General features: G+C 45.8%; 1 long non-coding RNA gene across 1 annotated transcript; it reads left to right on the forward strand.

Moving 5' to 3' along the window:
• The first annotated feature begins 156 nt into the window (after positions 1-156).
• LOC115073874 lies at positions 157-8,343 on the forward strand. Its single transcript, XR_003852146.1, has 3 exons — positions 157-277; positions 7,016-7,141; positions 7,570-8,343. It is a non-coding gene; the product is annotated as an uncharacterized LOC115073874 (long non-coding RNA).
• Positions 8,344-10,574: the final 2,231 nt, after the last annotated feature.

The raw sequence follows: 10,574 nt of genomic DNA on the forward strand, positions 1-10,574 counted from the left end.
GAGTTCGTCTTGCCTTGGGTTTCTGTTCGTGCTGGGGGCGGGGTGAAAGCGGTAGCAGGTTCGTGTGAGTGGGTATAGGGTAGGTTGCGAGCTCCTTTCACCTCTTAAGGACCTGGGGGAGGGTCATGGGCTTGCCTGCTCCTCCCCTAGTGAAATGGATCAGGTTGTGGGGTATCTCTTCCTCCCCAAGGACTGTAAGCTCCTCTGGGGCCCTTAGGGCACCAAGACCTCCATCGCTCCCCGGTAGGCTCTCGGGGGTGTACACCATCCAGTCCAGGTGATTTGTTACTCTTTAGTTTGTCAGTCTGGTCTACCACATCTTCTAGGTTCAACGTGATTTGGTTCAGTTCATTTGAATCATTCTTGAAAATCATCTCCGGAACGGGTATCTCCCCAACATCCTCTTCAGTAAACACCTAAGCAAAGAATTTGTTCAATCTTTCTACTATAGCCTTATCATCCCTAAGTGCCCCTTTAACCCCTCAATCATCTATCTGTCCAACCTACTCCTCGCAGGCTTTATGCTTCGGATATATTTTAAAAAGTTTTTATTATGAGTTTTTGCCTCTACAGCCAACTTATTTTCAAATTCTCTCTTAGCCTCTCTTATCAGTCTCTTGCATTTAACTTGCCAATGTTTATGCTTTATCCTAGTTTCTTCTGACTGCTCATTCCAATTTTTACATGAAGATCTTTTGGCTAAAATAGCCTCTTTCACCTCACTTTTTAGCCATGCTGGCAATCGTTTGACCTGCTTTCTCCCTTTCTTAATGCATGAAATACATCTGGATTGTACTTCTAAGATGGTATTTTTTAAGTGTGCATGCCTGTTGCACACTCTTAACCTTTGTAGCTGCACTTTCCAGTTTTTTTAAACTATTTTTCTCATTTTATCAAAATTTCCCTTTTGAAAGTTTAGTGCTAGAGCCGTGGATTTACTTCCTGTCCCCCTTCCAGTCGTTAGTTCAAATTTGATCATATTATGATCACTATTGTCAAGCGGCCCCACCACTGTTACCTCTTTCACCAAATCCTGTGCTCCACTGAGAATTAGATCTAAAATTGCTCCCTCTCTCGTTGGTTCCTGAACCAATTGCTCCATAAAACTGTCATTTATTCCATCCAGAACTTTATCTCTCTAGCATGACTTGATGATTCACTTACCCAGTGAATCATCAAGTCATGCTAGACTTGAATCGCACCAACTTAAAGACTTAAAATCGCACCAATTTCGACCGCGGTCGAAATTGGTGCGATTTTAAGTCAGTGGAGTTGCCGCTTAAAATTGAATAAAAATTTGTCCTGCTCTGTAGAGCTTTTGAACTTCCTTGTGGTTTGGACTAAATTCTTTCTGCACTTTTTGTCTGGATAATTGAAATCTCCCATTATTACTGCACTGCCAATTTGGTTAGCTTCCCTAATTTCTCTTACCATTTCACTGTCCTCATCATTTTAGCCAGGTGGACGGTAGTATACTCCTATCACTATACTCTCTCCAACACACAAGGGATTTCTACCCATAAAGATTCAATTGTGCATTTAGTCTCTTCAGGATCTCTATCCTTTTGGACTCTGTCATTCCAGTTATAAAGCGCTACCGAGTTGCTCCTCTCTATCATTGTGATATAGTTTGTATCGTGGTATAGCACTGTCCCATTGGTTATCTTCCTTCCACCAGGTCTCTGAGATGCCAATTATGTCTGTCATCTTTCACTGCTATATCCTCTTAACTCTCCCATCTTACTTCTTAGACTTCTGGCATTAGCATACAAACATTTCAAAGTGTGCTTTTTGTTTGTATTAACATTCTGCCAATCAGTTGACAAAGATAAATTGGAATCTTAGCTCAAGTGAGTCTTAATTATAGGCACTTGGACTACTTTTCTTATTATTGGAATCTCTCTGTTGCAATGCCCTAACTCTAATGTTTCAATAGTATCCTTCAAAGATACCTCCCTCCGAACCATGCACAGCTGGGTGACTGTCTGCTTTCCCCTTTGATTTAGTTTAAAAGCTGCTCTATCTCCTTTTTTTATTACCTTTTCTCACCTTTCATCATCATCTAGTTATTTCACACTCTTCCAGCTGGTGAATTCAGAGCTTGTTACACAGTAAAAGGTCTACAGAAAGCCCCTCGAACAAAATGAGAGGGATTACAGTGTGCAGGAGTGCAAGAAGGATATAGGTATAATGTACAACTGCAATAAAAGAACAAATCATATAAGAAAAGGGGAAAAGAACAGTAAAGGAAATCAACTTAATCTTTATAAGATGGAGCGAGGTGAGGCAGTCTAGAATATCTGGGACTGTAATTCACAGGTAGATGTCAGGGGAGATGGAAATGGTATATGTGGATTTACAGTGTTCAAGGGGTCCATAAACTCATTTCTATCTGGGGGCTCCATTCTCTTGCTGTCATTCCCAGGGATGGGCTCTTGCTGTCGGGGGAAAGGACAAGCTTTTAGGCCCAAGACAGGTGTATCTTCCTTTGTGTGTACATTGTCCTGGCTCTTTGGGGCAGGAACAATTACAGACCAGGCATGACTTACTGGATGGGTGTTCAAATAATATTTTACTGTGATTGGCAGTAAAGCAATAAAAATGTATAAGCAACATAATGTCCAAATACATCCAGGTTTACTGATGGCCAGAGAGTACAAGTTCTTAGTGTCTCTCTTCCTGTGTAAGCATCCCTCAGGGTAGGTCGTTGAGGTGTTTGTATCCTTTTTTATATCCCATTGTGGCCGGGGTGTCCTAGCAGTGGGTAGGGTCCCTGGTTCCCACAGTAGCTGAGGTTCAGGGTGCACATTCTGATCTCTGGCCTGGATGCTGTCCTGCATCCTGGGGTGGAAACTTTGGTTGGGGTTCTCTATAGGTGTCCTCCTCCTCTTCTGTCCAACTCACATAGCAGGGGACCTTTCTGGGGGAAAGGTTTGTTCTGGAAGCAACTCTTAACTTCCAGATCTGGGCAAGGAAAGGAGGCAGAAAAATACTTCCTTCCTAAAAAGATGGCAAAACTCAATCTTAGAAAAAATACTGGAACCTTTATGTGGTGGCTGCAATGTCCTCTTGGCTGGCGAGAACTTGTACAGCTTCCTCTTGCCCTCCTGGAGAGGGGTTTCTGTCTCCCAGAAGGTACAGGTCAAATACACAAAAATCACTGAACTCATCAAAAGGAAAAAACCTCTCTCTGTCTTCCTTCCTTCCCAGCAGTCTTTATTACAAAGACCTGGCATGACAGTGTCTCCCCTTCTCTGTGCTAGACTGAGGGCTGAACTTGGAGAACACACAAAATACTTCTTCCCTCTTCAAAACGACACTGTTTCCATTGTCCCTAGACTCGGTCGCCTTTCTGGAATGAGAATATATCACCCAGCCAGCATCAGGGGGAGGTACTGTAAGGTATGGTATATCCCTTCTAGCTGCAAGGACAGGGATCTAGGGCCATCTAGCGGAGACTAGGGATGTGCATTCATCACATCCGTTTCGGCGGGTATGCACATACCACCTCGCTGACTTTCTAGTTCATGCAGGAAATGGAGCGTGTGCATGTATTTTTAATAATGAGATACATGTAATAGTCTCCATTTTCCCGTGTGTACTAGAGGTACATGCATGTCCGCCAAAATGGATGTGATAATGCACATCCCTAATGGAGACCTCTCGGTCAGTAAGGGAAATGAGGTAGATTAAGGCTGCAAGACTAGCATAGAGTTCGGTGGCCAAGCTCGAGAGAGGCAAAACAATAGGGCCTAGGTTATGGGCCAAAGACTTCTACAAACAGCCTGGTTTGTTGAAGGGCCAGAGATCAGGTGTACGCTTGATGTCAATCCGATCCTTACCACGTATCCTTTTATACTATTCCTTCCCTCCTTTCTCTTCCTACCTGCTGTTTCTGTCTCCTCAGCCCTGCATTTATTGTCCATTCCCTCTTCCCCGTGTCCCCTCCCTCACCACATCCTTTTCCTCTCCCTCCCATTCCTCCCTTCCCCTCTCACCACTGGGTAGCATTTATAAACCAGAATCCCAATGGTGGGGGGGCTTGCCTTGGGTCACGGATGCTGATCTGAAAGGAGCAGGTTGGTAGCGGAGGGACTCAGCTGTCTTCTGCTGTTCCTAATGGTAATGGCTTGGAGGGAGTCAGGTAGATGCCTCCGTCTGTTTCAGAAGGGAGTCACCAACTGTCTCCCCGATTGCGTCCTTTTGGGTCCTTTGTAATTGTGAGTATGCCTTCCTTACACTAGCAGAGGAAGGAGACAATATCAACAGATTCAGTACTGCCTGCGTCAACCAGGGCTGGCCACTGTAGGAGACCCTGGGATTTGCTGGATACTTCCAGGCAACCTGGACTGGCCATTCTATGAGATAAGATGCTGGGATCAGTGGACCATCGGTCTGAGCCAGCATGGCATGATGATCTGTTTCAGTATTTTGGTACATTGCAATGTCCTTTCCAGGGAGTGGATCTAGATGGTTTCTTCTTGAGATATTTGGCAAAGGTCCAGCATCACCCTTAGTTTTTGGTTGGAATGTCATTGTTTTATGAGTGGTGGCGGGGTGATTTGAAACTATCCTCCCAGTTAGGAGTGGCACGAGTTCCTTTTGCTTGATGAATCAATAGGTAGGGGCATCTGAAACTGTTCATTTTTTTTTGCAAAAAGGAAGAATGAAGATTGTTTTCCTACGTTATCATCTGTATATTGAAGCAATATCTAGACTATGATTATCTTTACCTTAAAAATGCCGTTGGTACTAAAATTATAGTTAAGACAAGGAGCAATGCTCATAGTACACGGAATCCAAAATAGACAAGCTCCTCGGTATTTCAGTAGAATAATATTGTTCATAGGAGAGTTTTCTGTTTGTTGTCCTGACAGAATTTTATACCGCTTGAATATTTGCTCTCTTGGCACATCCATGCAGCATATGGCTGTCTTGGCACATTTGTATCATTACACAGACACTACTGCTGTTACGTCATCTCACGGAGCAGTAGATTCATTGCAACAATTGTGTTTGGTCTAGTCATGTGATCGATTTTCCTCTCTACATTGCTATTCCTGGGAGGTGCATGTAAGCATCCAAGAGAACCGGATGGTATTATTTCAAGGGAAACACTGATCTCTCTTAGGAGTAAGGTTCAATCCACCTTTTTGAGAGTTTAACAAGATATTCTCCTTAGGAATATTTTCGTGTTCTTCCACACCTCCCAGCCTAGTGGTTAGATCTCAGGGATAAAAGTTTGAATTTTGGCTTTGCTACTGAATCTCTGTAAATATGGGCATGTTGTTATCTCTTAATCCTGGTTATTATACTATCTACTAGGCAATTTTGGGAAAGTCACTGTTTCCCTGTGCCTTTGGCATGGATTCTTATTTTGGGCAATGTAGAATTAAGGGTCAGCAATCAAGTTGTAGGTGATACCAGTTTATGGGATTTAGTCATTCCCTTCCTAATAATTCCTAATATTCTGTTTGCTTTTTTGATCGCCACAGCACATTGAGCCAATGATTTCAATTTATTTATTTATTTGTTGAGTTTTATATACCGTCATTCGGTAGAGCCATCATAACGGATTCAATGTAGTACCCACTCTGACACCTAGATCTCTTTCCTATGTGGTAACTCCTAAGATATAACCTAACATTGTGTAACTATAGCATGGGTTATTTTTCCCTATATGCATCACCTTGCACTTGTCCACATTAAATTTCATCTGCCATTTGGATGTCCAATCTTCCAGTCTTGCAAGGTCCTCCTGCAATTCATCACAATCTGCTTGAGATTTTAGTGCATAATTTTGTGTCACCCGGATGTTACGGTCCCGGGCCGTGCCCCGGTCCCTCCACCTACCTCGGGGCCGGCCTGGACTGCTGGAAGGCTTCTTCGGCGTCTAGGCCTGACCTGGCTCCTGCCGCGGTGTTTCCCCTGCGAGGGAGACACCGCCAATCCTCGATGCCTGGCCCCGCCCCCTTAGCTCACGTGCGCATAGGGGCTCCAGATTTAAAGGGCCAGCGCGGGAAAGAAGGACAGCCCTAGAGATGATGTCAGACGCTGCTGGGATATTTAAACCCTGCAGCTGCCTCAATGCCCTGCCTTGCAACGAGGCTCCTTCTGAGTTGAGTTGTGATTCTTCTGAATTCTCTGGCTTCTGACTTCTGGCTTTCGACCTTGGCTCATCCACTGACTCTGGCTTCAGCTTCTGCCCCTGGCTTTGACTCCGGCTTCTGACTTCTGGCTTCCGACCTTGGCTCGTCCACTGACTCCGGCTTCAGCTTTCGTCCCTGGCTGGACTCTGGCTCCTGACCTCTCGCCTTCCACAGGTATCCGGTTCTTCACCTGCCAGGAGGTGTTGCCTAAGTCCCAGTGGCTCGGGTCCTCACGGGCTTCTCCCTGGGGGGGACGGGGGGACCGTGGGCTTCCGAGGGTGAAGTCTCTTCTGACCTCCTGGCTCAGCCGTTTCACTGGACTACCTCTTCAGCATCTCTCTTCAGGTCCTTGGTCGCAGAGGATCTTGCATAAGTCCAAGAGGCCCGGATTCCTACAGGCTCCTCCTGGGGGGACCTCAGGCTTCCAGTGGTGAAGCCTTCCCAGGACCACCTCTTCAGTGCCACCTCCCGGCTGCGACATCCGCTGTGGGCTCCCCACAGTGCATCACCATCCGACTCAGCCGGCCCAAGGGTCCACGAATCTAACACCGGAAATTTGATCATCTCACTCATTATACCCATTTCCAGATCATTTATATACATATTGAAAAGCACTGTCCAAGTACAGAACCCTGAGGCACTCCACTGTTTACCCTTTTCCACTGAGAAAACTGACCATTTAATCCTACTCTCTATTTCCTGTCTTTAACCAGTTTGCAATCCACGAAAGGACATCGCCTCCTATCCCATGACTTTTTATTTTTCTTAGAAGCCTCTCATGTGGGACTTTGTTGAACACCTTCTGAAAATCCAAATACAGATAGTTTAAGTTGACACCCACCCCCCTTTTTTTTAACCAATGCAAGGGACCTGTTGGAGTCAGCAGCGTGCAAACTTTGGTGAGATGGATCGATGAGAATTTAATTTACATCAGAAGAATGAAAGGACTTGAAAGGGAGAGGATTGCCAAACTAGTCAAAGGATGTAAGAAGGTATTGTACATATCCATATCATACATATCCAACACAGCAGCTGTACCTCATCTCCTTGTATATAATGTAGTCTCTGCTAAACTATCTTTATTTCCTCTGATCCCAGTTCAATAGTCCTTGTTAATTGTAACTGCTTTCTTCGACACATTATTTCTGTTTTGATGTATTTATTGCACCCCTGTTTATTTGTAAACCAGCATGATGTGATCGCTTCATGAATGCCGGTATATAAAAACCTTAAATAAATAAATAAAATAGTTTCCCACAGTTTTCTGATATTTTAGTTCCTGATTTAAAAAAACCCAACCCAAACACATCTGTCATAGCTAGGTGATAGACCAGATTTAAGATCACTGGTCACAAGCTTGCCTCTAACAATGAGGAATTCACCCTCTCATGCTTTTCTCTCTCCTCCCATCTTTCACCAGCACCCCTGTTATATTCATCAGCAGGGAGCCATGAGGATCTTTTCGGGAATACTGAGATCAACATGGCTCGAATGGCTCCCAACACCCTGATGTCTGCAAGGAAAACAGTCTTTTAGAAAAACACCCCCAGCTGAGATGGCCTGTGGAACTGTTCTTTTGATACAAGATCTTAAAAATCTCCCATGTATTTGCTTGAAGTCTTGCAGCTCTTCTTGAAACACAGCTCGCATCTTCCAAACTGAGGCCAGCCCCACGTCGAGATGCTGCAGATAATGCCATCAAGAGAAACTTGGTATCTGACCCAAGTAAGGAAGTCGCAGGGTTGAAACTCACCTGGAGAATTTGGAGAACCTTGAATCATCTAAGATCAGGCCATGGAAGGTGGGCCTACCTGTTTCATAAACAGAATGTGAGGAGCAGCCCAAAGTGTTACTGGCCACCCAGATCGGTCACTTATTGAAGTTCTCTGCAGAACAGCCCATTCCTCATCTGAAGCCCTGGAGTGGATTAATGACCTTGTCACTAAACTACAATGCGCTGCCTTCTCCAGCCATGCAAAGAAGAAGACATCTCTCCATTATCATTCCCCACCCTCAGACTCCCATAGCATTGTCATCAGGTCCGAATTTATTCGTTCTAACTGCATTTTATGTCTCCCTGGAGAATTCGTTTCATTGGTGACTCAGCGGGGGAGAAGGGCTTGGGTTGACCTTTTCTGCATTGTACTACCAATATTCGCCAGAGCTGAGTCCAATTTAAATCTCTTTTTCTTTACTTTGCCACTGTCTGTGTTGCATTTAATCCAAACTGTTTGCAGCTCTGGGGGAGGGCGGTTGACTCATAGAAGCTGTGAACAATGAAGCCAGGTGGCACTGTTCATGTAATTAGAGATTAGTGATTTCTTTGTTGTGCTGTAACAGTTAGACGTACATCTCCATGTCTTAAAAAAGTAGTGGGGTGAAAAAAAAGCTATGGGAGTGATTTAAAATAGACATCTGAGAACTGGATACACCAGTCCTGTCTGCCTTCCACACGAGTAACACAGCCAGCATTTTTGGCAGTCGTGCAAAATCGTGGCTGAAAGGGGACATCACTTGTTACATACATAACAATGTGCTGCTTGGAGACAGGGCAGCAATATCCAGCCTAAAACAGCGGGGAGGCCTCGATTCCTGGACCAAGAGTTATGGGTTTTCTGGTTTGTCAGAAACCAAGACTAGAAGGGACCTCAAGACGTCATCTAATCCATCTCCCTAACTGCAGGCAGCTTCCTCCCTAACTGTACATCCCCAGATTAAATGCTTCTCTAACTTGCTGTTAGTCTCCAGTGCTGTGGATTTTACCATCTCTCTGGGTATCTTACATTACACACAAAGTTCTCCCCTACTGTTTGAAGAACTGGTCCATGTCCTCATAGGGCTGCTGTTGCATCACCCTGATGATACTGATCCTGTGAACAGAAAAACCCACACATCTCCTTTTCTCAAGGCTAAAGGAACCCAACTCCTTTCATCTTTCCTTGTGGGTCACACTTTTGCTTCTGCTGCTGAGATTGCAGTTCCCATGTCAGAAATATCAGCAAAGTGCAGTGCATCCACCATGCCATGTCATTATTGGCTCTGTTATTGATACTCTTGAAGGCAGTACACATAATTTTCCCATTGGGGAAAAAAGTAATATAAAAAAATTATAAAAAAGGACCCCCCCATCTATGAATCCCCCTCCTCCCTGTTTAGTTTGCATGAAACAAACGATTTGAGATGCTTTGCAAAAGAAATCTGTTGTTTATTTTTATTTATGTTTTTACCTCCCACTGCCCCCCTATCTTTAGAAGGCTGCAAAATGACTGGATTCTCGGCATGCACTGGAACTCTTTGATGGCTGCCTGGCTAATTAACGTCATCTGATCCTGTGAATTATAAAAATAGCGGTGGAGTTTGCGCCTCGCTCGCTCTCGCACCGGCTGTGATGTTTCCCAGCATGCAGCAGGGCAGCGCCTGGCAGATGACAGGTCCGGGGAGCGGTGCTGCTCTGTTCTGCTGCCTGGCACCAGCGCCTCTTCGCGGGTCCCGGCCGTGGTGGTCGCGCTCTGGGGAGAGGGGGGGGGGCGCGATCCTCGCTCCTTCCTGGGGCTCCGCTGGCGGTTCTTGGTTGCTGTCACGGGGAGCCACCCCCGACCCCACCCCTCCCCCGGTGCCGGGAGCTGGCTGCTGCGCCGGTGAATCCCGGCCCCCCCCCCTCCTCCCTAGCCCCGGAAGAGGTGAGTGCCGCTCTCTTCTCTGCTTCTTACCTCATCCGTGCGCTGCCTGCGGGCGCGGGTACCGGGGCGTGCAAGTGTTCAGGCTGCACTTCTCTGAAACTCTTCCCCGCCGCTGCTTGAGGTGGAGCACCCCTAAAGTTATTCTGGGAGTAGCTAAGCTGGGAGAAAATGATGGGAGATGCAGAGCTTGCCAAGTGACCAGCTCCGGGGGGGGGGGGGGGGGGAGTTTTGGCCAATCCTGGTTTTTGAACTTACATCCCACTGCATCGTGGTATTTGTAGTCCCCGCTGCCATAGGAAATCAGCACTGCAAGGTATAAGAATGCGTCTGGATAGGGGATGGCGGAAAGACAGGGCTGACCTGAAATCTGCCTCCTTGAAATGAGTCATTCAATAGCTTTGGATGTACTTTAAGGCTGCAAACTGCCTCCTTTTTCTGTTGGTCAGGTTGATCCAGTCCTGGTTTTACTTCATTGCATGATTGATTTTTGCTGTTGTTGTTTTGTTTTTTTTTAAGGGAAATTGGAACTAGAGGTCCACACATGCAGTGCAGTAAAACCAGGGCCAGATCAGCTAACCAACAAAAATGGAGTCAGTGGGGAAACCCTAGAAATGCTGTTGGGGGTCAGTGTTAGGGGGGGGCACCCTTCCTGCCAACTGGGGGAAATCGTATAAAACCCACCTCGGATTTTATAGGATTTCTAGGGTGGGATTTGGTTGGGAAGTGAGACAGCTGCATGGGGCTG

This window comes from Rhinatrema bivittatum, chromosome 12, assembly GCF_901001135.1.
Source record: "Rhinatrema bivittatum chromosome 12, aRhiBiv1.1, whole genome shotgun sequence".
Lineage (NCBI taxonomy): Eukaryota > Metazoa > Chordata > Amphibia > Gymnophiona > Rhinatrematidae > Rhinatrema > Rhinatrema bivittatum.